We start from the raw sequence: 12,831 nt of genomic DNA, 5'->3' as shown, positions 1-12,831 counted from the left end.
AGGATTCCTGCCTGTGATCCCATATCTTTAACAGGAACATCTGCAGTGGCCGGAAATGCAGGCCTGCCCACTGTACCGCTGGGATTGCAGATGTTAACAGTCACAGCGTTGACATTATCTGCCTTATGGCACATGGTAAATTGGCTTGCAGTATGCTTACTTCCCTCTGAATTTTTCCTATTTTCTCTTTGGGTAGAAACACTCTGTTGCGCTGAGTCTATGACATACCCCAGGTATATTAATTGCTGAGTGTGTTGTAGATTGGATTTTCCCAAATTTACCAGCCAACCTAGACTCTAAGAACGTCTGCGCATTTTTGAGGTTTTCTAGTAACTTCCCGGGCGACTCTGCAAACAGGAGAAGGTCGTCCAAATAGGCAATGATGGATATGCCTTTGACCCGTAATGGTGCCAGAGCTTCGGCCAGAATTTTTGTAAAAATTCTGGGTGATGAGGAGAGGCCGAAGGGTAGAGCCTTAAATTGAAAGTGCACGATTCCCTCTTCCGTCTCTATTGCTAATCTTAGGAATTTCTGACACTCCTGGTGTATAACAGTTTGGGGGCAATAGCGCCCTTACTGAATATATGGAATCCATTCTGAACCTCCTGTAGGTTATAGACAAATTTAGAGGTTTGAGGTTGAGGATTGGTCTGACCTTTCCTGAAGGTTTCTGCACTACGAATATGTGGAAGTAGAAACCCTGCCTTCTCTCTTCTTTTGGTACCTTGATGATCACCCTTTGTTCTTTGAGTTCCTTTAAGGATCTCATCAACCCTCTGGCCTTCTCCTTGTCTTTTGGAAGTTTGGTGGTGTATAACCTGTTTGGGGGCGATCTTGAGAACTCTAGACGATATCCTTCCTTTATTGTTCTCAGAATAAATCGGCTGGAAGATATTTCTTCCCATTGCGGGAGGAAGGCCCCCAATCTTCCTCCTACTGTGACGACAGTAGGGTTTGCTCAGGAGGGGAAAAAAAAAAAAAAAAAAAAAAAAAAAAAAAAAAAATCGCTCCTCCCTTGCCTTTCCCTCTCTGAACCCAAGGTTTCCTCTGGGTCTCCATTTTGGTAGTTGTAAAGCGGGATCTTGTATTCCCCTCTTTGCCTCTTCTTATTTTGTTGTGGCCGATTCCAATTTGCTTTACGCTTTAATGGGAACGCCTTCTATCTATCTGCGGTTCGGTCCAGTACCTTCTCTAACCCTGGTCCGAACAGCAGGTCCCATGTAAAGGGAATCCCGCACAGTTTGGCTTTGGACACGCAGTCTCCCTGCCATGTCTTTAGCCATAAGGCCCTTCTTGTGGAATTGGCTAGTGCGGAGGATCTTGCTGCCATCCGAACCAGTTCTGCAGAAGCATCTGTGATATACGCAATGCCTCGCAGCAGTGTGGGAAATTAAGCTAGGATCTGCTCCTTCGCAGTTCCTTCTTCAATGTGAGCCTGTAATTGGTTTAACCAGAATTCTACGTTCCTAGCCACCACTGTGACCGCCATAGCTGGCTTCAGGCTACCCACTGTCGAGTCCCATGATTTTTTAATAACGAGTCCATCCTCTTATCCATTGGCTCAGATAGAACCCCCATGTCCTCAAATGCCAAGTCCGTCTCTGTGAAGGGAAACCGTCTTTTTAAGGCCTTAGAAAAAAAATGGTTTTCTTTCAGGTTCCTGCCACTTTTTCTTAATAGCCTCTATTAGGACCTCATGAACAGGAAAATTCCTCTTTTCCTGTTCCCCTAGGCCCTCATACATCTGATCATGCAAGGATAACGGTTTATTTTCTGTTGATATACCTAGTGTGGTATAAATGGCCCCTAAAAGATGATCTACCTCTTCTAATGAGAGTTTATATCGGGATGGCTTTCTGGAATCCCCATCCAGAGCTTCACCCTCAGACTCTTGGGAGCCGGATGTTGCACTGTCAGATTACTCTTCCGCCTCCTCTCTAGGGGCTACTGAAGGACCTGCGCTAGTGGAGGGTATTGCCTGCGTTTTTGGTAACATTGTGTCGGAGGAGCAGTCTGAAGCTGTGGCATTTGAAACCCTTCAAAAAAGGTTTTAAAAGGATTTGAAAGTATTGGACAATTCCTTAACAGATGCCGCTAGCTCCCCCTGCTCTGAAGAATGTTCCTGTACTAGTTTACTAATACAATCCTTACATAATGCCTTTTCCCAGGAATCTCTAAGGGTAACTTTACAGGAAGGGCACCTCTTTTTTGAAACATGAGGGGCCCTGTTTTTTTCTGTTTTCTGAAAACACATAAGGAAAAACCCCACAATAATTAATATACAGTACCCTCCCCTGCATAACTGCAGGAGTGCAACATTTTCATTTGGGCTTGCCTCACCAGGGGCCCTATGAATCCACCCTCTGACACCGGAGGGTCCTTTACCTACCCCCCCCGTATATGTTCCACACTAAGGGGGGGGGGGTTTCAGGCCAGGGGAGCTCCACCCTAGGTTCCCCTTACCTTTACATGGCTGGAGCTGGTCTCTGCTGGAGCAGCGCGGTCTGAATCCTCTGCATCCGCCATCCTTGAGTCACCTCCGGAGCCTTTGCTGTCTCTACAGCATGAACGGCTCCTCTCCAGCCCATGCCTAGCTCCTTTTCACTATTTGTGGCCGGAACCGAAAGCCACAAACCCGGAAGTGCACGCCGGATATGGCATCAACCGCCACAGGCCATGCCGTCCCAGTACCCGGCATGGTTGCTGTTTCACACGCTGCTGGGGGCATGGGACTAAAGGAGCTGCGCTCCATTGCACCGCGCTCAGTGTTGAAAAGGCGCCCCCCCGACCTCAACCTGCGATCAGGGATGCGGGGGTGGCAATAAGAAGAAAACATTTCTGACCAGGTTAGTGTCAAAACCGCTGTGGGTCTGCACACTAACATCTTCCCTGGTCTGTCCTAGGAGTCTCTACTCCTCTTTCAGGACATGCTGCCTGAGCCTCCCTCTGGCTCTCTTGGCTTGGTTCCTGTGGTGTCTTCCCCTCTGGAGGAAACACAAATAACTGAGGAGCCAGCAGGGGAGGAGGAAATGTATAGAGGCTGGCGCGGTGTTTCCTACAGAGGGGAGGAGCCAAGGTCTCTCAGGTGGCTGTCCTGAAAGACGATTAGGGGAAAAAAAAAACACTTTACACAGCCCCCCTGCATAGTACACGGATCCCTGTACAACACACAGCCCCTTTTCATTATAAAGGTACCCCCCCCAGTGCTGGGACAGGGACAGCACTACAAGCATACTCTAAAGTTGAGAAAACTTCACACTGACAGCCCCTTCTCATACACCGCTCCTCCTGTGTCACTCATTGTAAATCAAAGCTTCTAAATACCTCCATTAATGCCGCTCTCTCTCGTGGACCTGGTCATGCAATTGCTCCCCTTTCTTTCATTGACGGTCATGTGACCGCTCTCCTCCTCCAATCAAAAGCTACACACAAGGAGGCGGAGGAGAGCAGCCACAACAAGCGGTGTTAATTAAGGGATTCAGAGGCTTAGATTTACATTGAGAGTTACACAGGAGGAGCGGTATGTGACAAACGGCTGGCAGTAATGTTTTCTGAACTGTAGAGTTTACTGGCAGCCCTGTCCCATGGCCAGGAGAGGCGGGGCGGCCGGCCTGACACCCTCCCAATAGGTGACACCCAGGGCGGGTATTGGTAAAAAAAAAACCAGATATCGGCATATAACACACAGGCACGGTTTACCCTCTATTTTCAGAGTAAAAAAGTGCGTGTTATACGCCGATAAATACAGTATTTTATTGGGATTTGATATGTGATAGACAAACACAAGGTGGCACATAATTGTGAAGTGGAAGGGAAATGATAAATGGTTTTAGTTTGGAATGCATTTGTATTCAGTCCCCTTTACTGTGATACCCCTAACTATAATCTAGTGGAACCAATTGCCTTCAGAAGTCACAGAGTCCAGCTGTGAATAATTTAATGTCAGTATAAATGCAGCTGTTCTGTGAAGCCCTCAGGTTTGTTAGAGAACCTTAGACCTCTCACACTGAGCCATGGCGGCATTAGCGCTAAAGCCTCGCTCGTTTTAGCAGCGCTTTAGCACCGTTTAAGCCTTAGCGCGTAGCGCTACCAAACTGCCCCAAAGATGCTGCTTGCGGGACTTTTCCCTAACGTCCCGCAAGCGCACCGCCCCAGTGTGAAAAGTCACACTGAACTGAATGGAAGACGGTTTTCAGGTGTTTAGAGGCTATTTCTAGAGCTAAAATGCCTGAAAAGCCTCAGTGTGAAAGGGTTCTTAATGAACAAACAGCATCATGAAGGTCAAGGAACACACCAGACAGGCCAGGAATAAAAGTTGTGAAAAAGTTTAAAGCAGTGTTAGGTTATTAAAAAAATCCCAAGCTTTGAACATCTCATGAAGCACTGTTCAATCCATCATCTGGAATTATCAAAAGAACCATTTGTGCCTGTTCGCCATCTTATAGGCTTAATTAAGGACACTTAAGTATTGCTAGATGGCGAATATATCCTGCACAAACACAAGCGTTTTACTTTCTTCTAACTATATATGGTAATATTCTAAGATCGTAAGGTTTGCTGATGCAGACAAAGTTAAGGCCAATCAGCTGCCAGCATACACCTAGAGACTTATGACTCCTGTAACTTCCTCTTTTTACTACTATTAAAGGCCGAGGCTGTGGTCACTGGGTGTGACCAGTTTCGCTTGAATCTATGCATGTAAGGATTTCACCCATATGCATCAATACCTACGAATAAAGCTTCTTCCTTGCTACAGACCGAGAGTCTTGATTGATCTAAAGCACAGGTGTCAAACACAAGGCCCCCGGGCCGAATCCAGCCCTACAGGCCATTTCATGTGGCCCTCGCACCTCTCCTGCAGGTGCAGGAGAGCTCCAGCCCTCCTCTGGTCCTCCTCCAGACCCTTACTTTCTACTTTCAAGCAATGCATCCAGCTTCTTCCCAGCAGCAGCATAAGAAAAGGGGGATGCACTGTGATGTAAGGGAGAGTGGGGGACTCAACTTCTGATGGTGGGGTGGCTCTTGACATCTAATGTAAGGGGAGGGGATGTGCTGGACATCTAATCTTACAGATACAACCGGCTCTTTTGAGGGCAATCATAATGCTGATGCGGCCCACGATTAAATTGAGTTTGACACCCCTGATTTAAGATGATCAGGAGATTTTTCTGACAGTATGGCACAACTGCAAACCTACCAAGACATGGCCATCCACCTAAACTGACAGGCATGGCAATGAAAGCATTAATCAAAGAAGCACTCAAGAGGCCCATGATAACTCTGGAGGAGCTGCAGAGATCCACAGCTCAGGTGGGAGAATCTGTCCACAGGACAACTATTAGTCAAGGAAGAGTGGCAAGAAGAAAGCCATCGTTGAAAGCAAGCCATAAGAAGTCCCGTTTGTAGTTTGTGAGAAGCCATGTGGGGGACACTGCAAACATGTGAAAGAAGGTGCTCTGGTCAGATGAGACCAAAATTGAACATTTTGCCCTAAAAGCAAATCACTATGTGTGGCTGAAAACTAAACACTGCACATTACCCTGAACACACCATCCCCACTGTGAAACATGGTGGTGGCAGCATCATGTTGTGGGGATGCTTTTCTTCAGCAGGGACAGGGAAGCTGGTCAGAACCAAATACAGGGCAATCTTAAAAGAAAACCTGTTGGGGTCTGCAAAAGACTTAACTGTGGTGGAGGTTCACCTTCCAGGGACAACGACCCTAAACACAGTCAGAGCTACAATGGAATGGATTAGATCAAAAGCATATTCATGTGTTAGAATAGCCCAGTCAAAGTCCAGACCTAAATCCAATAAGAATCTGTGGCAAGACTTTCTGTTCACAGACACTCTCCATTCAATCTGACAGAGCTTGAGCTATTTTGCAAAGAAGAATGGGCAAAAATGTCACTCTCTAGATGTGCAAAGCTGGTAGAGGCATCTCCAAAAAGACTTGCAGCTGTAATTGCTGTGAAAGGTGGTTCTAAAAAAGTATTGACTCAGGGGGGCTGAATACAAACGCACGCCACAGATTTCAGATATTTGTAATAAAAATCTGAAAACCATGTATCATTTTCCTTCCACTTTGTGTTGGTCTATCACAGTGATGGCAAACCTTGGCACCCCAGATGTTTTGAAACTACATTTCCCATAATGCTCAACTACAGTAGGTGACCGCGATATTGTGTCAATCTCGCCGCACTTCTCGGCGAGATTTGACACCTACAAGCCCCGTCGCAGGAGCCAGCGCCGAGATGGCTCACTCATCGGGAAAGGAAAACTTTGTTTTCCTTCCGCGATGAGTGACAGGCAGCGCTGACAGCTGCCTGGTATGAATCCTGAGGCGGGAACACCGCGCCAAATTTTAAATGAAAAAACCGGCGTGGGTTCCCCCCTCGGAGGCATACCAGGCCCTTAGGTCTGGCATGGATTGTAAGGGGAACCCCCTATGCCGAAAAATCGGCGTGGGGGTCCCCCCCCAAATCCATACCAGACCCTTATCCGAGCACGCAGCCCGGCCGGCCAGGAAAGGGGATGGGGACGAGCGAGCGCCCCCCCCCCTCCTGAGCCGTACCAGGCCGCATGCCCTCAACATGGGGGGGTGGGTGCCTTGGGGGAGGGGGGCGCCCTGCGGCCCCCCCACCCCAAAGCACCTTGTCCCCATGTTGATGAGGACAAGGGCCTCTTCCCGACAACCCTGGCCGTTGGTTGTCGGGGTCTGCGGGCGGGGGGCTTATCGGAATCCGGGAGCCCCCCTTAATAAGGGGGCCCCCAGATGCCGGCCCCCCACCCTGTGTGAATGAGTTTGGGGTACATGGTACCCCTACCCATTCACCTAGGGAAAAGTGTCAATATAAAAAAAAAAAAAAAACACACTACACAGGTTTTAAGAGTCATTTATTAGTCAGCTCCGGGGGTCTTCTTCCGACTTCGGGGGGTCTCCTTCCGACTTCTCCCGGTGTTCGGCCTCTTCTCCCGGGCCCCGCCGCTATCTTCTTCCAGCTCTATTGCCAGCGAGGGGCCCGGTCTGCTGCCGCTGTCTCGCCGCCGCTGTCTTGTCGCCGCTGTCTCTCCGCCGCTGTCTCTACGCTTCTTCTCTTCTTTTCTTCTTCCCCGATGTTGACACGACGCTCTCTCCGGCTCGAATGCTGTGTGCGAGCTGCGGAGCCATTTATATAGGCGGTAACCCCACCCCCTTACGACGTCATGGTCCCAGCATGCGCAGGGACTCTGGCGTCATAAGGGGGCGTGGCCCCAGAGTCCCTGCGCATGCTGGGACCATGACGTCATAAGGGGGTGGGGTTACCGCCTATATAAATGGCTCCGCAGCTCGCACACAGCATTCGAGCCGGAGAGAGCGTCGTGTCAACATCGGGGAAGAAGAAAAGAAGAGAAGAAGCGGAGAGACAGCGGCGGAGAGACAGCGGCGACAAGACAGCGGCGACAAGACAGCGGCGACAAGACAGCGGCGACAAGACAGCGGCGACAAGACAGCGGCGACAAGACAGCGGCAGCAGACCGGGCCCCTCGCTGGCAATAGAGCTGGAAGAAGATAGCGGCGGGGCCCGGGAGAAGAGGCCGAACACCGGGAGAAGTCGGAAGGAGACCCCCCGAAGTCGGAAGAAGACCCCCGGAGCTGACTAATAAATGACTCTTAAAACCTGTGTAGTGTGTTTTTTTTTATATTGACACTTTTCCCTAGGTGAATGGGTAGGGGTACCATGTACCCCAAACTCATTCACACAGGGTGGGGGGCCGGCATCTGGGGGCCCCCTTATTAAGGGGGGCTCCCGGATTCCGATAAGCCCCCCGCCCGCAGACCCCGACAACCAACGGCCAGGGTTGTCGGGAAGAGGCCCTTGTCCTCATCAACATGGGGACAAGGTGCTTTGGGGTGGGGGGGCCGCAGGGCGCCCCCCTCCCCCAAGGCACCCACTCCCCCATGTTGAGGGCATGCGGCCTGGTACGGCTCAGGAAGGGGGGGGGGCGCTCGCTCGTCCCCATCCCCTTTCCTGGCCGGCCGGGCTGCGTGCTCGGATAAGGGTCTGGTATGGATTTGGGGGGGGACCCCCACGCCGATTTTTCGGCATAGGGGGTTCCCCTTACAATCCATGCCAGACCTAAGGGCCTGGTATGCCTCCGAGGGGGGAACCCACGCCGGTTTTTTCATTTAAAATTTGGCGCGGTGTTCCCGCCTCAGGATTCATACCAGGCAGCTGTCAGCGCTGCCTGTCACTCATCGCGGAAGGAAAACAAAGTTTTCCTTTCCCGATGAGCGAGCCAGCGCGACATTCACAGTACCCTGTCGCCGAGAACCAGCGCGATGCTATCGCGCTGGAAACACAATCTCGCGGTCAGGTACTGTACACTGCAGAGTGCATGAGCATCATGGGAAATGTAGTTCCAAAACATCTGGTGTGCCAAGGTTCACCATCACTGGTCTATCACATAGAATCCTAATAAAATACATTTACGTTTTTGGCTGCAACATGACAAAACTATGTAGTGCAAGAGCCTGCCTAATTGCATACAATTTGAAAGTGTTTAGGTTTGACCTCATATTATAGGATTTTGGTAAATATAAAAGGAAAACTGTACACGAAAATTGTAAAATGTGTAGGCAACTTGAAGTGAGCTGGCTCTTTCTTATGACCTACAGTAATCCAAACAAGTCAACACTGAACAGCTGTACCACAAAGTCTGGATCATTTCAACACGGCCACACATACACATGCTTCACCCTCCGAAGCACAAACAACTATGCATTACTTTGTAGAAGGCTTTTGACAGGCGGAGAAGGGCATTATGTTGTGTCCTCGCTGCCTGTACTAAACCCCAATAACCACATCACTGCATGGAAACCACAGTTCCAGATAGTTAAATGGGTCGCGTACGGCAGGTAGCATAGCTCCCAACTGTCCCTGATTTTGAGCAACTGTCCCTGATTTGGAACCAAGTCCCTCTTTCCACCTCATTTGGTCTGATCTATATAGTTGTATATAAAATGCACTTTATCTTTCAAAAGGTGTTTCCCAATGCTAAACCTTTTATCCAATTTCTAAATTACTACATTTGTAAATTTCAAAAGCCAATATAAAGGAATAGTAGTGGTTAAAATAAATAAAAAAAAAAATATATATATATATATATATATATATATATATATATATATCACTTGTGGGTTTAACTAGTCTTTTTTTTTTTTATATATATAATAATCCTTTAAGGGGCGTGGCAAGGGGTCTGTGTCCTATGCCTACATACTTTTGCCAATAGGCGTCCCAATTTTTTTGAGATAGGAACGAGGGAGGTATGAGGTAGTGCTGCCAACAAATGCGACCAGGGGGGTTATTTTTGCCACGCTGCAATTGTTTGGCATGTGCATACCCCCATTTGCTGCCTTTGCAGCTTAAAGTAGAAGTAAAGCCTACCTTGTTTATGTAGTTAACCAGTCTGGACGGTGTAGGAGACAGCTGGTCTACTTTATGGAGTAGGAGCACACAATCTCATCCACGGCTTGGCACTAATAAGGCTATTAGAGCAGTGCACTAACGCACCAGACCCATGTGAGTACCCTATAATAGGGCTTTGTTTGCATTAAATAAAATCTTTTAAAACAGTATCACACTATGGTGTTTCCTTTTGATATTTATATATGAGGATGCCACATCTTTGAGCAGCATTTGGACCTTGCAACCTGACCTGGAATCCGTTTCGATTCAAAAGCGTGTACTGACCAAACTTAATTGCAAGGTCACACGCTCTGAGGTGAGCGACCATTACCTTGGGTTGGGGAGCACCTGACTGTAATCACTATATTCACAGTCACCTATCAAGTCACGTTTATTATTGCTGTATTAAGGATGCTGAAAACTGACCCTGGATGGTCAGAGCATCACGAACGTATATGCACTTGAGCACTTTATGGATCACTTTTGTATCAATATATATATATTTTATGAAATGTGTGTATATTCACGCTATTTGATGTTGAAAGCTGAATGACGACTTTAGTCGCTTATATATTATTATATTCTTGGATTTGATTTATAGGCACATCGCTTTAACAATTTTGTTTTTAGGGTTTTGTTGCAGGTTCAGCAGATCATTAAGAGGATAGCACAGCACATGATTTATCTGTGATTCTCACACATTAGTATGGGATGTGATTAGTGCTAGCAGCTGTCATTATACTATTATAAAGATAGTATAATGACAGCTGATATTTGATTTGGTAGATCGCAAGACCTTTACTATATTTTGTCGTTATCTTAAGATTGACATTTGCAGCGGTTTGCCTGAATGCAGTGAGATTGTGAAGCAGTGCAGGATTTAGGTGTGCCACCTCATCCCTTAAAAAAACAAACATTATTTGCACAGGTTTTGGAGCGAATTTAATGTAGGTAAGGCACGAAGTGAATTCAATTACCACCTTAATCAGCAACAGAACCTGTGTAATATGCGTTCAGTTTTAAAGGGATGAGGTGGCAACGCTAGCAGGAATCGCTGTAAATCCTGCGCCGCATGCTGTGTGATTTGAGGACCACATCACACCAAAGTTATTCGTGCACCAGTTTTGGAACTGTACTGCAACCTGATTGCATGGTATTTTTGTACCATACGCCCAGGTGCAGGCAAACGTACTGTGTTTGTGACCAGCATTTGGGGTGTCATTAAGATTGCACTGACATCCGCTACGGATTGCAAGGGCAGTGCGATTTGAACACGGCATTGGAAGCGTAAATCGGGGCTAAAACTGCAAGATGACAAGCGACTTCTCGATTTTCAAACTAAAACCCCAGTAGTGCATGTTGATGACTGAAAACACTGGTTGGAAGCTGCCAGTAGATGGCAGTCTTACCCTACCCTGAACTCTATAATATATCAGAATCTCCTAAATGTAATTATCTAGTATAAAGTCTTGCAGATCAGCTAGTAAACACAACAGATATTAACAGGCACCTAGAGCTTTTCTTTTTAATTAAAAAGAAAGCAGTTCGGAAAAAAAAAGAAAAAAAAAAAGTGACCCCGACGTGATTCGAACACGCAGCCTTCTGATCTGGAGTCAGACGCGCTACCGTTGCGCCACGAGGTCTGTGCCCACTATACCTCTGTAGATTTTTATCACTTTGCCAAACCTTTCACCTCATTGACTGTTTCATTAACTCAATCTGGTAATGTACACATGTCTCATAATAACACTCAGCGACTATTATTTTTTTTTTTTTTCTTTTCTTCATTTATAATAACCACCTCAAAAGACCTTCTCCACATAAGTAAAAACACATCCCTTTACCTGGAGCTGCTGGCGCCACTTTCACAAGATACCGTTCTGTTAGGCTTTAAAACTTCTCGGTGTCCAAACTACCTGCAAGCCCGTAAACTAGTGAAGAACAGGTACAGTGCGCGCTCACGCCTCTGCAATTACTTTAACGCATGTGCAAGACGTATCGCGCGCTCCCGAGTCTAAAGCTGCGTATGGTGCCGCGAGAGTAAAATCAACGGTGACGTCACCAGAAGAAGTTAGGGGATTCAATAAATATGCCGGATTCACAGCTAGAAATAGCTGCTGCGTTGCCCAAGAGCCAGAGAGCCCCTTTGTCACTGTAGGTTTAGGGCCTCTTTTTCCACATATTAAACGTGCTTAAGGTTTTAAAGAAAGTTCTTGTGTACCAACAAGTTTTATGACAAATTGTGTGAATAAAGTACTTCAATATTTTTATATTACAACCTCACTTATGGTTGCATCGATCCATTTCATTTATTTTCCCTTTTTTTGTGCTTTAGGCCTTGCTTACACAGCTGGCCGAGGAGCAGTAAAAATAGGCGGTAGATTTGCGGTTTTGCATGGGGCCACGCTGCAAACACTATTCAGCTATGTGTAATGCAGGCAGCTGCAAACTTTCAAAGGTCAAAACAGATATCAAGCAAACATATCCAACGTAGCTTGCTTTTCAGAGGGGGTGATAAAAACAGCTAACAAGCCTAAGGGCTCATTTACATTTTAGTAAAAACAAGCAGTAGAGCCATGCTTTTACCACCCTGAGGCTGGGTTCACATTATTGGGAATTGGATGCGGTTTCCTTGCGTCCAATAAGTATAGCAGGAGATTGTGACTGGCTCTCTATGGAGCTGGTTCACACATCTCCGCAGCGGCTCCAGTGCAAATTGCACAGGAGTCCTGTGTGTCTTTTGGTCCGAATTCAGCCAAAAATTGAATGGAAACGCACTAGACTCCTGCTGTGAGCCGCTGCGATCTTTAGTGTGAACCCATCCTCAAATGCTACACCTAAACCACTTCAATACCAGGCACTTTCGCCCCTTCCTGCCCAGGACAATTTTAAGCTTTCAGCGCTGTCACACTTTGAATGACAATTGCGCGGTCATGCTACACTGTACCCAAACAACATTTTTAGCATTTTGTTCCCACAAATAGCAGTGGTATTTGATCACCTCTACGGTTTTTATTTTTTGCTAAACAAACTAAAAAAGACAGAATTTTTGAAAAAAATAAATGTTTTTCTTCGTTTCTGTTATAAAATTTTGTTTTCTCCTTCACTGACGGGCACTGATGAGTCTGCACTGATGGGCACTGATGAGGCGGCTCTGATTGGCACTGATGAGTTGGCACTGATAAGGTGGCTGGGGAGCTACACACTGTTCCTGTGAGGTGGCTTTTGTTGGATTTTAAACAATTTTCAAATAAAGATGTCTTTCTTCAGAGAGCGGCAGTCCAGGATTTCTTCATTTCCACTGATAAGCTGGCACCCATGGGCACTGATGAGGAGGCACTGATATGTAGAATTGATGGGCACTGATAGGTGGCACTGA

At 47.0% G+C, this 12,831-nt stretch overlaps 1 protein-coding gene and 1 non-coding gene across 6 annotated transcripts in view; both read right to left on the bottom strand.

The window, feature by feature from the left end:
- LEMD1 (LEM domain containing 1) overlaps positions 1-11,492 on the bottom strand; it is a 430,972-nt gene extending 419,480 nt beyond the window's left edge. For 2 of the 5 annotated variants that reach the window (XM_073615805.1, XM_073615806.1), the window contains exon 1: positions 11,297-11,492. The gene's annotated coding sequence lies outside the window, so the exon portion shown is untranslated. The remainder of the gene's footprint in view (positions 1-11,296) is intronic. The other 3 variants (XM_073615807.1, XM_073615808.1, XM_073615809.1) reach the window with 3 other exon arrangements.
- On the bottom strand, positions 11,024-11,095 carry TRNAW-CCA (transfer RNA tryptophan (anticodon CCA)). The gene has a single exon. It is a non-coding gene; the product is annotated as a tRNA-Trp (tRNA).
- Positions 11,493-12,831: the final 1,339 nt, after the last annotated feature.

The sequence above is a fragment of the Aquarana catesbeiana genome, linkage group LG02 (assembly GCF_042186555.1).
Source record: "Aquarana catesbeiana isolate 2022-GZ linkage group LG02, ASM4218655v1, whole genome shotgun sequence".
Lineage (NCBI taxonomy): Eukaryota > Metazoa > Chordata > Amphibia > Anura > Ranidae > Aquarana > Aquarana catesbeiana.
This window is presented reverse-complemented; position numbering and strand designations above follow the sequence as displayed.